The 19,179-nt window shown below is 43.6% G+C and overlaps 1 protein-coding gene and 1 long non-coding RNA gene across 4 annotated transcripts in view; one reads left to right on the top strand and one right to left on the bottom strand.

Annotated features, from left to right (window-relative positions):
• The window catches only part of ABTB3 (ankyrin repeat and BTB domain containing 3), a 677,712-nt gene that overhangs the window by 151,946 nt on the left and 506,587 nt on the right, over positions 1-19,179 (bottom strand). The gene's annotated exons all lie outside the window — the stretch shown is intronic.
• LOC146855069 (uncharacterized) overlaps positions 1-19,179 on the top strand; it is a 37,953-nt gene that overhangs the window by 16,998 nt on the left and 1,776 nt on the right. The gene's annotated exons all lie outside the window — the stretch shown is intronic.

The following is a 19,179-nucleotide window of genomic DNA, read 5'->3' as shown; positions in this document are numbered from 1 at the left end:
GAGCCAGAGGGGATTTCAACACCCTTGGGCTCCGAGAGGCCTTTGTTTTAGGGGCAAGCCTTTAATGGCCGGTGGATCCCGCTGCAGCAGGCTGAAATGCTATAGTAGGGTCAAATTGCAGATTAGTGGGACCATAAGAGTCAGGATCTGCCATAGTTTCTTCAATAAGCAGGACAGCAGGTATATAGAGAATGCATTTCCATTGTTAGGAATGGATGAAATTGACCAGGAAAACACTTACATTCGGGTTGTGAAATTAAATTATTTTTTATGTCATTATATCATTGGGGCAACTGGCCTCCAGACTGATGCTGCTTTTGTCAACTGCTATAAATATTGCAATTCTTATAAACAGCTTTCGGATCTTTCACAGAAAGCAGCAAGAGGCAGAATTAATATACTGAGACCAAGCTATAGAAATATTCTTCTGTTTCTAACCTAGACTTTTTTCAACTCCAGCAAGCAGATTCTTTCAGATTATTTAGTTATTTTAATTGCATAACTCCTCATTTGAGTTTCAGAAATGTAATGCAAGGGTCGTTTAGAGACGCAGTTCTGAAGAGTGTTAATGGAATGTACAACTGGTGTTATTCAAATTAGACTAAATATGTTAATAATAACAGTGCCCAGTCTTTGCAAAGAGGAGCTACCTTGTCCTGTTTCAATTTTTTACAATTGTTGGCAATGTTTCTGGGGGATGCTACTGGACTGTAAAGCAGACTGCCAATGAGTGGTGCTAGTGAAATGCCTTTGACCTTGATTGTCTCAAGATCAAGGCATAGTGACCGTGGGCATTTTAATATTAGATTGCAAACATTTAAAGTATGGAATTTGATAGAAAATACAATAATAGTAACCAATTACGGACAAATCAAATCATTGAAGGCATATTTAGTTGAAAAACAAATTACTAGGAATAGAGTTTGGTCTGAAATAATTGATCAATACCTCAGGAACAGTTGAGAAAAAAATTATGCACTAAGGAAAATGTAAACAATTTGATTTTAAAAGAATATAAAATGTGGTCCACCCTAGCAAATTCTGGTTAGGGAAAAAGACAAGATAACTTCAAGATAATTCTAAAAGGCAATTTTGATTAAAAAAAAAAAGACATTTTATACATTGGTTTCAACCAAATGGTAAATAGTATTCATCTTGAAAACGTCAATTACACAATGTAAGTGAGATGGGTTTTTAGAATTGGTATTCAATAAACAATTTTTTTCATAAGATGTCATTGTTAGAAATGGGGTTTCTGGTTGACTATGGTATGCACCTAAGCCAGGCAGAATCTGCCACTCTAGTCAGGGCATGGGAGTTCAACACCAAAGATATCCCTTGCTCTCCTCCTTGATAGCTTGGTAGACCAGTCAGGCTTATCCCAGGGGCAATGTGTAAAGCGTTTGCTCAACACACACACACAAACACACACACACACACACATACACACACACACACGAGTGACACACTAGGTACACCACAAAAGAGGCTCCACACAAGGCTATATAAAAATATCCTTTGTATTATTCATAAAACACTAGACCACAATCACACAAATCACTATGCCACTAGGCAATTGTCATTACATCAAATTTAGTGCAAAAAAGCAGATACTTATAAATTGCACCCATCATAGAACACCATCACTGTACACAATATGCAGGTCCTGAAAAGGATACTTGTTATCCTTTCTTAGTTAGGCATAAACCGACAAACATCATGACATCAGGAACTGTTAGGTTAGGAAGATAAAGCACATGAATCACCACACGCCACTGTATATAACCACTAAGAGACACCATAAACACATAGAGAAACCCCTCTAATGGCAGAGAACCCCCAGGGGCAGCACACCTGTGCTTCTATCACATGGTATAGAGTACTTGTGGTGTAAGGTGGGCCCTTCTGGGTGACAAATGCAGGCATGACCTGTAGGCACAGGGATATCTGTGCGCCTACCAGTGACAATGCAGTGACGTTAGGGATTCTCTAGTTTCATGAAGCGGGGGCCTCCGTCAAGGACTACCCTGGAATGCCCCCACACAGAACCAGAGGAAAAGGAAAATGCCCCCAACAGTGAGAGGCAGCTGCCCATAGACACGTGGCGCAGCGAGACAAATGCGATGGGGGGGGTCGGCCACTCTGGTCAGGCGTATGGGACCAGTCGTGCCCCAGTAATGGCAGCAAAAATAAGGCGTTACTTTAATCACAAATGCCCCCGTTGGCGAGGAGACTTCACTGGGTCCCCTGCGGGTGGAATCACCTTAAAGCAGATGCCCGCAACCATACGGTGCAGCCGCTAAAACTCACTTGGTACTTCTCCCACATCGGAGCAGCTGTTCGCAAGCACACCGTCCCAGTGCGCTCATGTTAATTAGCATGATGGGGCCCCCATCCACCAGGCGGCCGGATGGAAATCCAGCTCAATGCCAACGGTGCTGCACTGTAGGCGGGGTGGGAGCGGAGCATCACCACAGCGTTGGAAGCCCTCCTCGGGTCTCCGATGTGAAGGGCATGAGGCTCGTCACGTCTGGCTGCCAACGTGCTACTGCTGCTGCGAGGCTCCTGCTTCCCTTGGCAATGACTGCACCCAGGTTCTTTTGGCAGCAGTCCTTATTGCTCTGCCCAGTTCCGGCTGCAATTGATTCCTGGTTGCCAGGGACAACAGAGGAGACTCCTGCCGCACAGGCTCCTGCTGGTCGGTCGCGGACGTTGAGAGTCGTCTCCCTCATGAGGCAGCTCGGCGATGGCATCGGTGCTGTGGTCACGGAAGCGCGTGGCAGCTTCCCAACGAGGCAAGCAACGGGAGGCTTGTTAAGGACATAAAAAAATAATATGCCAGGTGGTTGCAAGATAAAGCAACAAACATCTCAGTAAACACAAGGGAGTTCAGATAGGCCATGGGACTTCCCAAATAAAGTGAAAGCACCCTCCAAAATAGTGTGTGGAACACGAAAGGAAATCCTATTTCTTTAGAGGGAACCCACAGCGCTTGCCAAGCTCTGTTTTGTAAAGTGGTGAAAGGTCAGTCTAATAGTTTCTCCTTCTCCAGAAACGAGCAGCAATTGCAGACAGTCCCAACCCACACACATCAAGGGCAGCACTACTCACACAGCTCTTTAGCCCTGCTATTAGAGGTAGCAAGTTTAATTTTGAGCTCCAGAAAGGATCTTTCCATGAAGACTTTCATCTCCCTGAGACTTCCAACAGGAGGCAAGAACACACAAGCTCTTGAAAATTCTTCACAAGTAAGATACCACAACACGGCAAAAAGAGTCAGTCCTTTTTCTCCACCACAGACAGAAGCAGCAACTGCAGGCCAACCCACCCCTCACTCAGAAAAGGCAGCGCTCCTCACACAGTCCTTCCGCTCTTCTTCTTGGCAGAGTCCTCTTGTTTCTTGAAGTAACCTAAAGTCTTGGGGTTTTAGGTCCAATACATATACCCCATTTTGTCATTGTTCTCTTTGTGGCAATGTTCTCTGAGCCCAGTCTAAACCAGTCCTGTCCTCCTTTTTCCAGCATGACCACAGGGGGTGGAGACAGCATTATGCAAAGGAGACACAGCCTATTCGGTTGCTAGTAAGACTCCTCCCACTACTCTAAATTCAGACCAGGTCTATTCAGCCTAGCTATGAGTCACCCCGGTAAGGCAGGTCACACCTCAACTTGTGACGGTCTCGAGTGAATGCACATCTCCAGCTCCTGTCACTCCAACACCAGATGCTGAATACACAAACAGTCAGAGACACACATGATGGTAAAGTAAGACAATGCTCACTTTCTAAAAGTGCAAAAACAACAGTTGATGGACAGAATGCAGAACAATGTCATACATTCACCCCAGTACAGAGATCTGGGCCTAAATCCATCGTTTTTTTGCTCACCATGCCATTCAAGTTTGAACCCAGCCATATGCAAATCAGTCTTGACCCTGTGCCTCATGGGAACAGTACAGCCCGAACTGTCAAGCCAGGTCCTCCCTGGACTGGAACCAAGCATCCTAGGACCAGTTTCAGGGTTTCACACCCCTTTAGCCAGGATAGCTTGATTCCAGTGGCATGGAGAGCACGGGACTCATGTCTTAGCATACCCGTCACACTCGGGGTGACAAATGCAAAAACAACAGTTGATGGACAGAATGCAGAACAATGTCATACATTTACCCCAGTTCAGAGATCTGGGCCTAAATCCATAGTTTTTTTGCTCACCATACCATTCCAGTTTGAACCCAGCCATATGCAAATCAGTCTTGACCCTGTGCCTCATGGGAACAGTCCAGCCCGAACTGCCAAGCCAGGTCCTCCCTGAACTGGGACCAAGCATCCTAGGACCGGTTTCGGGGTTTCACCACTCTTCAGCCAGGATAGCTTGAGTCCAGTGGAATGGAGAGTACGGGACTCACGTCTGAGCATACCCGTCCCACTCAGGGTGACAAATTCAAAAACAACAGTTGATGGACAGAATGCAGAACAATGTCATACATTCACCCCAGTACAGAGATCTGGGCCTAAATCCATCGTTTTTTTACTCACCATGCCATTCCAGTTTGAACCCAGCCATATGCAAATCAGTCTTGACCCTGTGCCTCATGGGAACAGTCCAGCCCGAACTGCCAAGCCAGGTCCTCCCTGAACTGGAACCAAGCATCCTAGGACCGGTTTCGGGGTTTCACCCCTCTTCAGCCAGGATAGCTTGAGTCCAGTGGCATGGAGAGTACGGGACTCACGTCTGAGCATACCTGTCCCACTCGGGGTGACAAATGCAAAAACAACAGTTGATGGACAGAATGCAGAACAATGTCATACATTCACCCCAGTACAGAGATCTGGGCCTAAATCCATCGTTTTTTTGCTCACCATGCCATTCCAGTTTGAACCCAGCCATATGCAAATCAGTCTTGACCCTGTGCCTCAAGGGAACAGTCCAGCTCGAACTGCCAAGCCAGGTCCTCCCTGGACTGGAACCAAGCATCCTAGGACCGGTTTCGGGGTTTCACCCCTCTTCAGCCAGGATAGCTTGATTCCAGTGGCATGGAGAGTATGGGACTCACGTCTGAGCATACCCGTCCCACTCGGGGTGACAAATGCAAAAACAACAGTTGATGGACAGAATGCAGAACAATGTCCTACATTCACCCCAGTACAGAGATCTGGGCCTAAATCCATCTTTTTTTGCTCACCATGCCATTCTAGTTTGAACCCAGCCATATGCAAATCAGTCTTGACCCTGTGCCTCATGGGAACAGTCCAGTCCGAACTGCCAAGCCAGGTCCTCCCTGGACTGGAAGCAAGCATCCTAGGACCGGTTTCGGGGTTGCACCCCTCTTCAGCCAGGATAGCTTGATTCCAGTGGCATGGAGAGCACGGGACTCCACTGGAGTCAAGCTATCCTGGCTGAAGAGGGGTGAAACCCCGAAACCGGTCCTAGGATGCTTGATTCCGGTCCAGGGAAGACATGGCTTGGCAGTTCGGGCTGGACTGTTCCCATGAGGCACAGGGTCAAGACTGATTTGCATATGGCCATGTCTGAACTGGGGTGGCGTGGTGAGCAAAATAACGATGGATTAAACCCAGTTCTGTGACTGGGGATGAATGTTTTGCCAATGTGCAACATTCCGTCCATCATCTTGTGTGTATTGCTGTTCGCCCTATGTGGGAAGGGTATGCCCAGACGTGGGTCCCGTGCTCACTACGCCACTGGAGTCAAGCTATCCTGGCTGAAGTGGGGTGAAACCCCGAAACCGGTCCTAGGATGCTTGATTCCGGTCGAGGGAAGACATGGCTTGGCAGTTCGGGCTGGACTGTTCCCATGAGCCACAGGGTCAAGACTGATTTGCATATGGCCATGTCTGAACTGGGGTGGCGTGGTGAGCAAAATAACGATGGATTAAACCCAGATCTGTGACTGGGGTTGAATGTTTTGCCAATGTGCAACATTCCGTCCATCATCTTGTGTGTTTTGCTGTTCGCCCTATGTGGGAAGGGTATGCCCAGACGTGGATCCGTGCTCACTAAGCCACTGGAGTCAAGCTATCCTGGCTGAAGAGGGGTGAAACCCCAATACCAGTCCTAGGATGCTTAATTCCAGTCCAGGGAAGACATGGCTTGGCAGTTCGGGCTGGACTGTTCCCATGAGGCACAGGGTCAAGACTGATTTGCATATGGCCATGTCTGAACTGGGGTGGCTTGGTGAGCAAAATAACGATGGATTAAACCCAGATCTGTGACTGGGGGTGAATGTTTTGCCAATGTGCAATATTCCGTCCATCATCTTGTGTGTTTTGCTGTTCGCCCTATGTGGGAAGGGTATGCCCAGACGTGGGTCCCGTGCTCACTACGCCACTGGATTCAAGCTATCCTGGCTGAAGAGGGGTGAAACCCCGAAACCGGTCCTAGGATGCTTGATTCCGGTCCAGGGAAGACATGGCTTGGCAGTTCGGGCTGGAATGTTCCCATGAGGCACAGGGTCAAGACTGATTTGCATATGGCCATGTCTGAACTGGGGTGGCGTGGTGAGCAAAATAACGATGGATTAAACCCAGATCTGTGACTGGGGGTGAATGTTTTGCCAATGTGCAACAGTCTGTCCATCATCTTATGTGTTTCACTTTCTAAAAGTGGCATTTTCAAACACACAATCTAAAAACCACCTTCACAAAAAGGTGTGTTAATAAATTCTGAGTTCAGGGAGCTTAAACTTCATTTTTCTATTGTGTCCCAATTGAAAGTTACACATGTAAAATGTTACAGTGTAGCTCCCATGATTACCTTGGAACAGACTGCACTTTAACAGTGAAAAAGCAATACCCAGTATTTCACTATGAGGATATGTCTCACATACCTGTACATGTCCTACCTTTTACATATACTGCACCCTGCCCATGGTGGTACCTTGGGCCTTCCTTAGGGGTACTTTACCTTGGGCCTTCCTTAGGGGTACCTTACATGTACAAAAAGGGAAGGTTTGGGCCTGGCAAGTGGGTGCACTTGCCAGGTCAGCATGGCAGTTTACAACTGTGTGTGCAGACATTGCAGTGGCAGGTCTGAGATACATTTACATGGCTACTCACGCGAGTGGCACAACCAGTGCTGCAGACCCACTAGTAGCATTTGATTTGCAGACCTTGGCACACACCGTGCACTTAAAAAAATTATCAGTAAATCAGATATGCCAAAAATTGATAACCAATCATATCGCAATTTATACAGTGAGCATGTGCACTTTAGCACTGATCAGCAGTGGCAAAGTGTCCAGAATCTTATAGCCAGCAAAAACAGAGTCAGGAAAATAGGAGGCAAAAGGCAAAATATTTGTCGATAACCTTGCAAAAAAGGGCCTGGTCTAACAAAGTGTTTTTATCTTTTACCCTGAAACACACCTCAAAATCAAAATTTTAAATGTATCTTTTCCATTTTAAAGAAAGGAAACACCTTAGTGGACATCACATTGAGACGGAGAGAAAGACACAGAAAACAAAACCACTGACGAAAATAGCCTGCCACCACCTATGCAGTCCAGATGGTAGCAATTCCAGGAGTAATAGTGAGGAGATGGCAAGTCGCTGTGGACTAGGCTTAGAGGTTAGTGGAATATATGGATGACGGAATGCATAGATGTAGTGAATGAGCCACTTTTGTGGTCTGACACCCTATGATGACCCTCAACCACCACCATTTTAACTGATTTTAGTGTGTTATGTTAGCCTAGCCTTAATGTAGGATGGTCTTGCATATGCCTGCTTCTCTTCTGTTCTATAATCTTGCTGTCTTTCAGTAGAATAGTCTTGCCAAGGATAAAGGGTGGTGGGACTGGTTTTTTGGGTGGCTACCAGATTTTGGTATGCTACGTTCTATCTTGGGTGGTGCACTCTTAGTTATTTGTTTTTTAGTTGTATTATGTTGTTGCATTCAATGTGTGTAGTCTATACGTTACGTTTCTTATTATTCCAGGGATGGTTTGCATATTGTTAAAAGTTTTTGTATGTTTGATGGTTTTGGACGATGGTCATGGGTGGAATGTAATGAATGTGCCATTTATGTGGATAAATGGCCTGATAATGACCGTCGCCCATCACCATCTCAGTCTTATTTAGCATATTATAACATAATATAGTGATGTGTAGACCTGTCTAGTAAGAATAAGCTACGAAGTAGTGCTTGATTATGTCTCTTTCAGATTCTGACTTTATCTTGCTTAACGGCAGTGCTTGCTATTGGCTTTGACCTGATCTTATGTCATCTTGCATACTAATTTTGCTCTTTTGCGTGAATAGATGCTTATGCTTGAGTGACTCCATTTTCTGAGCTGTCGCCATTTTCTGAGTTTCACTAGGTGAGAAGGGCATGTTTTCCTTTTCACTTGTTTTTCGCACTTTACTGACCAGAAAGAACTGGATCTTGTCAGAGGAATGTGCTCGCTCTGCTCTGAAGCCATAACAGATGCCTGGCCAGCTGACGTTGTGGCCTTGGTGCGGAGTGGTACGGACTCTGATGGGAAAAGGGGGCGAGGCTCACCAGGAGCTTCGTCTTACGTCTCCACTTGTACTAAAGGAGGTGTCTGGGTTCTGTTCGGTGGAAGTTCATCACAGGGCAGACGTGCAGCTGTGGCGGTGGGGCGTATAGTGTCACTACTGTCTCCTGTTTCGGCCGAAGAACCGGACTCCCCTTTGGCAAAGTGGAAACGGGATGGACAGACAGTTGGTGAGGTGTTCCACTAATTTCTAGTTTTCCTACTGTTCTTGCTTACTATAACTTTTATTTCAGGTTCCATACATTTATATACATATATATATTTCTACATGTATGTTTTCCTTGATTGTGTTTCAATCATACTATTGATATGTTAGAGTCTGCTATGATAGGTGCATTTGGCTTACCGTGTGGTGCTATTTACTAATAAATATATCCCAGATATACCAATTTGTCTTTTCCTTGTAGCAGGAGGTGTGGACTCTTCTTGGCCAAGTATTCTGTTGTAGAAGGATGGGTGAATTCCCTTCTAGCAGGAAATTGTGTTATAGGAAGTTGGTCTACTCCTGGCAAGTCATGTGCAAAGTATATCTCACTCTAGAGAAGTGTTGTGTGTGTTACCTTGGTCTAGAGTAGACTCATGTGATATTGTTTTCTTGCCTTGCCTTTGGGGGAGTGTTGAAAGTTTGCCCACCTTAGAAAGTGCTGTGTATATGTTATATTCCATAAGTTTGGAACTGATATTCTCTCCCTGGGAAAGTGACGGTACATACCTTGGTCCAGGGGAGATCTGAGACCTTTCATTACAATAGATGAATTAATAGGTGAGTAAATGAGTGCATGAATAAATGGTTATTTGGTGCATGGAAGGATATATGAGTGCATGGATGAACGAGGACATGTATAAATTAATGACTACTTGGATGAATGAATAGTTATGTGACTCAAATGATGAAAGGATGCATGAACAGATGAGTGCCTGGATGGATGAATGAATGGGCGGGAGTGTATGTAAACACGCAATCAGTCATTCACCCATTTATCGTCCATACACTCAGTCCCTCACCTATTCATCTTTCCAGGAACTCCATCACCCATGTTCTTTTTGATTATTCATATCTTTATGGATCATCTGAGCACTAAGACAAGGATGTCCAAGGTAAGTCCAAGTAGACTGGATCCATGTTATATTATAAGGATGACCACTGGCTGTGTAAATTATTTCAAGTTCATGTCAGTTTATGCAAATGTATGGCTGTGTAAATTATTTCAACTTTATCTCATTGCAGGTAAAAGTATCTTATGTGGCTATCCTGAATATCTGTCATTGATCCGGCCCTTCCGGCCTTATTTTGGACACACCAGCTCTAGAGCTATACCATTCCGTGAAAGAGCTAATGCTTGTAGGGTTTAAACATTGGAAATAATATATCCTCACCATAAAAATGAAATAAACTTCAAAATGACCATAGACTCAACAGACAGTAAATTTCAAACAGAGACCAGCGGCGTTCCATCTAGTATATCATAGAACAATGTGTGCAAGCATTTCAAATTTCTGGGGACTGTCATTAAGAATAAATATGTCATATGTGCTTTGATGAAACATTATAGAACATTCACTGAAAAATGAGTTTGTAAACTAGTCTCTAAGGTAAATCCTGGGGACTAGAAGCTATGCAGCCTAGCTGATATTAAACGGTTCTTATAAATAATTTTTGAGGTGATTACTTTATTATGGCAGACCAGAGGAATTTGTGAACTGATTTCAAAGGAAATATATCTCAAGGCTTGATTTATGAGAATAAAAAGCAGACATTTTTAAGAACATGGCAAAACATACCATTGACGAAAAAACAACCACACACGCCAGTCCATTATTAGAGGAGAGAAACAAAAATATGCATCATGTATGTAAATTCTATTTTTTTCCAAAATGCTTCCAAAATCCAACTTGTTTCCGAAATGCAGTGTTATCTTATGATAACCATGTGTAACAAGTACGCCTTTCAATGTGAGCTACATATGGTAAGGGTTTTAGGGCCTGATGTACGACAGCGTAAATTGCGAGTCGCAATTTACAATGTACAACAGTGTCAGAGACACTGATTGCGATTCCCAATGGGGTCGCGAAATGCGAGCCTCATGAATATTAATGAGGCACTTGCAACTTGGACCCCAGTGGGAGTGGCTGGCCCTCCAAGGGATGGTGGCCTGCTGGGCTCAGCAGACCTCCATGTCTGGGACTGCTTTTCAATAAAGCAGTGTTTGTTTTAAAAATGCAGCCCGTTTTCCCTAAAGGAAAACGGGATGCATTTAAAAAAAAAAGAAATGAAACATTTGCGTTTCATTTTTTATGGGCAGATAGTGTTCCCTGCATTTGCAAAGGGGAAGGGGTCACTTGCATTACCACCCTCTTGAAGACGGAGGTAAATTGCGAGTGTTTTGCGACCGCAATTGTGGTTGCAAAACATTTGTTCATGGCTTTTGAGTTGCTATTATTATATCATTTGCTGCAAAGATGTCCACACATGCTACGTGTGAGAAATTGGGTTGTTGGTTGACAGGAGTGTGGGCTCTGGTCAAGCAGCAACTACACTCCAGGGTAAGGCACAAGCAAACCCCAAATTAACCTGTGCAAAACCCTCTGGTAGCTTGGCACAGAGCAGTAAGGCTTAACTTAGAGGCAATGTGTAAAGTATTTGTGCATCACTTCAAACAGTGATAATGTGAAAACACTGCTCAAAAGGATTCCACACCAAGTGAGAAAAATAGTGCAAAGATTAATAAATAAAACAAGATCAAAACTACAAAAACCCAATCAATAGAACAGGCTAGCTCAAAAAAGTGGATAGCCGGTCACGCTGGACCGGGTCAAAGTCACACTTGGTACATGGTGACATTGCCTTGACCACAATCGACCTATTTAATTTACCTATAAGTCCCTTGTTACGTGCACTACATGTGCCCAGGACCTGTAAATTAAATGCTACGAGTGAGACTGCAGCACTGATTGTGCCACCAACTTAAGTAGCCCTTTAAACATGTCTCAGGCCTACCACTGGAGAGCCTGTGTGCACAGTGTACACTGCCATGTCGACTTGACTTTTAAAACCCCTTGCCAAGCCTTAAACTCCCTTTTTGTTACACATAAGTCACCCCTACGGTAGGCCCAAGGTAGCCCACAGAGCAAGGTGCTGTGTTAGTAAAAGGCAGGGCATATACATTTTAGCTTTACATGTACTGGTAGTGAAAAAGTCCCAAATTATTTTTTTCACTACTGTGAGGCCTCCCCCCTCATAGGTTAACATTAGGGATTCCTTATTGCACTTAATTGCAGCCTAATTTCTGATTGAGAACGAGTAGAACTGTCATGTTGTATACCTATGGGCTGCTAATAATAAACCCTCTTTAATGGTAAAGTTAGATTTATTATTACAACTTTAAAAATGCCATTTTTAGAAAGTTTACTTTATAAGAGAGGGCGATCCAATATTACCCCGGGGAACTGGGTAATGTAATCTACAGAAAAACATGTTTCTGGAGGAAGTATTTATGCTTAACTCAAATTTACACTGGCCATAAATATGATCAATTACATAACATCAGTAAATCACTTGTGCTATACTAACGCAATATTGTTATGAACATAAATATATATTTATAGAGATGGCATCATCATAACATCAACTCAATTGTACATAATTTCAATACAAATATTATATACAGCAGTACATCAGTATAACAACACTGGTGCCACTTTACGATCCCTGTAGTATGTTAACATCCATTCAATCTGGGAAGCTAAGGAAACGCATAAATCCTCCTAACTAAACAGATTCATAAATACACAGTCCATATGCTTTAAATTATTATCTTTCAGCTTTTGAAGAAGGACTGGAACATCATACGGTGTCAGTTATTATGTTAGAGAGGACAGACTGTCGACATTTCGGTCTCAGATGGTGCAACAGGTCTGCGAGGCCATCATCAGGACGCATCGCCTTCTCTACTCCCTGCTTTGGGTCTTGGACATTGGTGCATCCTTCATCCAAGGAAATTTTTCAGCGGGACAAGGTTGGTTCCTGTATCCAACCTGCGCTACTTCACGTTTGGCCTGAACTTTCAGATTTGACTCGGTCAAGCTTGACCAGGCAGCCCCGGTGGGTGCTTTATGTTTCTAAACACTTTATTTCCAGATATTCTTTAAAAACTCCTAACTCTGGTTCCACTTCTTGGAATTTGGCCATTTTGGTCTTGTTTTGTTCAATAAGCTAAGCTCTATTTTTCTAACCAGAAGTGGATTTTTTGTGGGATGTTTTCACTGTTTTAAGTGTTGCACAAATACTTTACACATTGCCTCCAGAGTTAAGCCTGCCTGCTCTGTACAAAGCTACAAGAGGATGAACACAGGTTAAGCTATGATGACTTACCCTGACTGAGATTGTGGTCTCTACATGGACAGGGTGTATACCTCTGCCAACTAGAGACCCAATTTCTAACAAAAATGTAATCAATATAACAAGACCAAAGTGACAAAAATTAAATCAGTAGAACCGCAGGTATACATTTTTAAAGATTAAAATGAAAAATAATGCCAGAAAGTGCTAACTGGAGACATCTGACCAGGCTGTACCGTGTCAAATTCGCACTTTCAGGCCAACCGCAAAGGAGAGCAGGTTGACTTCAGTCACCAGGTTAGGCCAGCTAAAGATTACCTTTTCAAGTTCATGCCAAGAGTCCTGTTCGTGCTATTGAGGACCGGAAGGAGCAGGGACAGCGTCGCAGGAGGCAGTTGGCAAAGCACGAGGTGCTTACTGGCATCACGTGCGGGCTTTTGTGGAGCTTTGAGGTGGTGGTCCCCACGAGCGGTCAATGCTGCAGTTTGAAGAGTCGGGCTGTTGGAGCTTCATGCTTATTTGCGGTGCGAGCGGCGAGGTCTGGGTGCGAATTGGACCGATCGTAATCGCGAATAGCTTGAGTTCTATGTCCATGATCCACACCAAAGGTCCAGGATCTGAAAGGCACCTCTTGAAGGTCAGGAGCTCGCTGAAAATGGGTCAAGTGTCTGGTGCAGGATGTTGGGGAGCCTTTTATGTCCCAGAGGTTCAGATCAGAAGGCCAGCAGACTAGTCTTTGTAGTCACTCTGGGGTCCTGGGTTCAAGATGAAGGTGAAGGTCCAGATCTTTCTCCTCAAGCAAGAAGGCAGCTGGGCAGTGGGGCAGCAGTCCTGGGGAGTGGCCAGCCTTTCAACAGCAGTCTTTCTTCCAGGCTGCGTATCCACAGATCCAGAAGTGTACAGAAGTGTTGCTGTCTGAGGCCAAGCATTTATACACAATTATGCCCTTGTACTGGGGAGAAGCTTCTAAGGGCATGCCTTTGAAGTGCACAGATACCCTACTTTCCTAGCCCTGGCTCCAGCTAACTACAGGGAGTATGCAGCCCTTTGTTTGGAGACAGGGAAAAGTCTATTTAAGTGGAAGTGGAGATGAGCCCAGATCCTCCCTCCCATCCTGTCATTGAAGACCCATCGAGTCACACCTAAGATCTCTGTTGTGTGTGGCTGTCTAGGAACAATACACAAAGTCCAACTGTCAACTACACTCAGTGCTAAGGCAAGAAAATTCCAACTTTCTAAAAGTGGCATTTTCTTAATTGCGATTTATAATCCGACTTTACCATATGTTCGAATTTTAAATTGTGCTTTCAGTGAAACCAAACATGAAGGGGTTCCCTGTTCCCCTTTGGAAATTGCACTTATTAAATACAGTGAGGTTATCCAAATGATAGTCTATGGGAGAGGTAGGCCTTCCAGTAGTGAAAAATGAAATAAAGGGTTTTTCATTACCAGGACATATAAAACTTAAAAGTACATGTCCAACTTTTTAAATACATTGCACCCTGCCCTCTGGACTGACCAGGGCCTGCCATAAGGGTGGCTTACATGTATAAAAAATGTAGGTTTGGGCCTGGCAAAAGGTTTATTTTGCCAGGTCGACATGGCAGTTTAAAACGGCACACACAGGCTCTGCAAAGGTAGGCCTGAGACATTTTTAAAGGGCTACTTAAGCGGGTGGCTCAATCAGTGCTGCAGGCCCACTAGTAGCATTTAGTTGACATGTCCTGGGTGAATCGAACATGTTTTAAGGATAGAACACACGCATTTTAGCGAAGGCAAAAAGTCTGGGAATGACCATGCAGAATGGGCCAGGTCAAACACTCTGCAGTATCTGTGTGTCATTGACCTTCCTCTCATGTACACTGTCATAAAAAATACATAGCCTAAAACTTGGAGCTGCAACCATCGCAGCCCAGAACTGGTTGTTCCTCTTCACATTTTCTCTTATAGAATCGGGCCTTCCCATTGTGGGTTTTATTTTACTCTGCAAGCGCCAGATTTTTAACATTGACTGACCATGAAAAAATTGTCTGTCGAATGTATTCCAAATTAAACAGCAAATTTATCACACTATTGCACATATAAATTGAAATAGCCCTGAACAAACAACTAAGTACTTCATGATGAAGTCTGTTTATTTCAGATAAAATACACAAAATAAGAATCTGAAAACAACAGTTCTTCAATACAATATGATATCACTTTTGAATTAAAGTTCATTCAAATATCATGTTTACCACCAAAAAAGAATTTGAGACAAGCAGAATAGCCTATAATCAGTGCCACTGAAATTATACAGCAAAGGGAAGACAACATTATGCAACAGGGTTGACAAAATTATGTCACAATAAAAAGCAAATTATGTGGCAAAATGGCACATTTTTTGATAGTAGTACCTCATTATTAGTCAGGAGGCTTTTCTATCTGCCCTGAGCAGTCATCCTCCATGCCTAGAAAGCTGCCCACAGGCCACTAACCTGCAAGTCTCGGCGTGGTTACAGGAAGCATTCAATATGATAGCGCCGCGTAAAACGCAAAATTTCTCTTATTCCAGACCTTCAGCAGGTTGGTTCACGGAGGACCTCGCACAAACTAAAAAACTATGCAAGCGCCTACAATGAAGCTGGTGGAAGAACTACTGTTCCCAATATGAAGAGACCTACCTGCATGCGCTACAGGAATTCCATAAAAAGATTAGGGTGGCTCTGATGGTATTTTACACACAAAAGATTGAAGAGGGTAAGAACGCTCCTCAAGAGATCTTTAGAATTGTTAAATCTCTTACTTCCCTGGATATGGTCTATGCAGCCAGGGCTCCTAGTATGAGCAGTTGTAAAGAGATTGCCCACTTCTTCTCGGATAAAATATATTCGCTATATGCATCTTTTCCTGAAACAGCTAATAACCACAGCCTTTCCTCTATGAAGAATTCCAATCCCCTCCCAGTTGGTGCCTTCAAGATTGAGAGCATCTCAGTGGAAAAACTATGCTCTCTAGGGACAGAAATCAAATCTGGGTCACCGCTAGACCCTGTGCCTCCAGCTATTTGGAAACTGGAGCTAACAGCACTTGCTTCCAGATTATGTTCTGTGCTGAAGCTGTCGTTGGAAGCCGGCCGACTTCTGGCTGAGTGGAAAAACGCAATGGTGATTCCGCTCCTCAAAAAAACATCTCTTGACGCCTCTAAACCAGAGAATTTGTGCCCTATCTCTCTGCTTCCCTTCCTGGCAAAACTGGCTGAAAAACACGTCAACTCCCAATTGACAGAGGTCATGACATAGAATAATATCCTTCATGAGACCCAATCGAATTTTAGGCCACAGTATAGTACGGAATCTGCCTTGCTTCTGGCCTCAGGGTGGCCTACAAAGGGAAAACAGGGGTTCTTATCATGCGGGATCTTAGCGCAGTGTTCAATACAGTCTCGTACACTGTGCTACTGGAACGATAGTGGACACAGGGTATAAAGGGCAGAGCTTTTGACTGGATTGCAGACTTTCTCTATAAGTGCTCTTTCCAGGTAACTCAGAATCCATACACCTCTGACATTATCCCATTACAGTGGGGAGTTCCCCAAGGATCGGCACTGAGCCCTACTCTTATTAACCTATGCATTCGCCCATTGGCTGACGTTATTGAGCCCCATGGAGTGGGAATGGTGTCATATGCTGATGACACTCAGCTTGTCCCCACACTAGCTCATGATGATGACAGGGCTGCAGTATATTTTAAATCATGTCTTGCTGACCTAGCGTCATGGATGCAGGAGATGCCTGAAGTTAAATGCAGATAAAACAGAGGTGCTGGTGTTTGGGAAACTGCCCTGTATCTGGTCCTGGGCATGGTGGCCTGCGGATCTGGGCCCCACCCCTATTCCAAAACCTAATGTGAAAAATCTAGGCATCCTCTTTGATGCGCAGTTATCATTTGAAAGTCAGATTAGGGCCACAATGGGCACCTGTTTCGGGCTGCTGAGACTGTTAAGGAAGTTTCTGAGGCTAATACCAGGCTCAGCACAAAAAACAGTAACACATGCCCTGCTGGTGTCGCGGCTTGACTACTACAATGTGCTCTACTTGGGGACTTCTAGAGGCAGACTGGCTATGCTTCAAAGAGAACAAAACACAGCAGCCCAGGTGCTACTAAGAATTCCAAAATGGACCTCCATTAGCTCCGGTTTGGCTGAACTTCACTGGCTTCCAGTTAAACACAGAATCTCATTTAAAGCTTTGTGTTTCACGCACAGGATAATGAATCAGAGGGGTCCCAGTTATCTCTTCTCTTTGATCAATGCTAACACTCCTTCCAGAGGACTTAGATCTGGAGAAGCAGCACTGGCAGTGATTCCCAGAGTACGTCGTGCACGACTGGGGGGTTGCTCCTTTGGTCTCCGTGCAGCCAAGCTCTGGAAAGCTATGCCACTCAACCTAAGACTCGAACAGTCTGAGGCAAGTTTCCACAAAAATCTGAAGACCTGGTTCTTTAGACAGAGTTAGAAGCCGACTTGCTTTGACTTTCCTGACCCTGATATAATGCTACTGCTTAGCCCGTGGACACTCCTTCGGAGTAACCAGGCGCTTTATAAATCCTAAACTCAATTAATTCTTTATAAATGCTAAATTAATTTTGATATTTTTACACGTTAACATAAGACTCAAATAGAGCGATAAGCAACACAAAGGCGAGCAGTCAATGTTTGTAAAGGGCCATCCACATGCCGGCTAACTTTTGATCTTTTTGACCTAGAAACAATTGTTTTTTGTTAAAGTCTGCATATTTTATGCAGCTGATCATGGATTATGTGTCAAATGCAGCAAATCCATAACTGTACCAAAAGTGCTACAGTCACAAAATCACATAATTCAAGTGGGCATGCCTATAAAACACCAAGCCAAGGTTGGGCTGCATTTTGTCACCAATTTTTTACTAAGTATGGAATTTTAAATCATAGGCAAGCAGCAGAGGTTCTAACGGATATGGGTATTTAGATGTGACCTGTACAATAGGATGATTTTCATTAGCTGTGAAGGACCTTTTAGAGAACTTTTAACTGGTTTTCTTGGTTTTTAACGATCAAGTATTCATTTGTTGTGTATGTATATTATGTTTTAAAGACAATGGGCTGAACAAGAATATCTTTTTGACTGACTGATTGACTGACATTCCATCGTCCTACTCCTGCTATTTATCATTAACTGTCTGTGGGTTTGGAGCTTACTGGTTTGCATGGCTACCTTTGTTGCTGTTTGACACAGGATAGACTCCTTTCTCTGCTGCTTCATTCACTCTGTGTTTCTGTATTCCACTTCCTCTCTGTCTGCTCCCAAATGACCAATGTTCCTTTGCCCTTTTCTTCATTCTCTCACTGTTCTCTGTTCGGTTTCCTTGAGGTCCGACGTCATTTTCCTTTTATTGTCTTTGAGCATGAGTACCTCTACTGTGCCCATTTTTGTTCCTCTCAAACTGCTTCTGTGTGTCCACATATTCCCACTGGATTTCTGCCTTTGTTCCCTTCCCTACCGCCTGCCTACTTCATTTGTTTCTTTCATACCCCCAACAACGTGCAGTCTTTGGACTCCTTACCACTCTTCGTACCCACTGCCTCTGTGTGCTCCTTTTAGCACTCCCTACCAACTACAGACATCAGACTGACATTTATTCATTCTCTGTCTTCAGGGACTATCTTTGTAAAATCTCAGATTCCCTTTTTTGAAATACTTCACGCATCTGTTTTCTGGGAACTTAAATGGTGTTGTCCCCTCTATAGGCCAGTACACTGCATAAATGTTTGTGTCTATATATTCTTAAGTAACACTGCATAAATATTTGTGATGAGCAGGGTTTTCCATAAATAAAACCTACTTGGATTAAACCTCCCATTGTGTGAAAATCATTAACAAAGTTTTGAAATTAACGGAAAGAGTATTATTACCATTTAGTTTTGGAAAAGAAAATAAGAAGGTGCGGGAAAATGACAATGGGTTTATGCAGGCCACAAACGATTCCTGCACGAAAGATAGGAAAGAAGGAGCAAATTATATTATTTTCATGAGCAAATGTGGAATGAAAACGCGTTTATCGTTTTTCGTTTATCCAAGCAAATATTAATTACATAGCATAATAGTTTTAAATGATTGCGTTTATATTAGACTAATGAAAGATTGAAATGAATTATGAAATGGACCTTTTATTTTGAGCAAATAATTGAATCTGTTTATTACTCCCAGAGAAAACTGTACACTTTACAAAGAAGGCCTCAAAGCTGTAATTAAGGTTAATTTTGTTTAAAAACGTAGAAATTCAGAAAAA

The sequence above is a fragment of the Triturus cristatus genome, chromosome 4_1 (assembly GCF_964204655.1).
Source record: "Triturus cristatus chromosome 4_1, aTriCri1.1, whole genome shotgun sequence".
In the NCBI taxonomy this organism is placed as follows: Eukaryota; Metazoa; Chordata; class Amphibia; order Caudata; family Salamandridae; genus Triturus; species Triturus cristatus.
The sequence above is the reverse complement of the archived record's forward strand: the minus strand, read 5'-3'. Positions and strand labels throughout refer to the sequence as shown.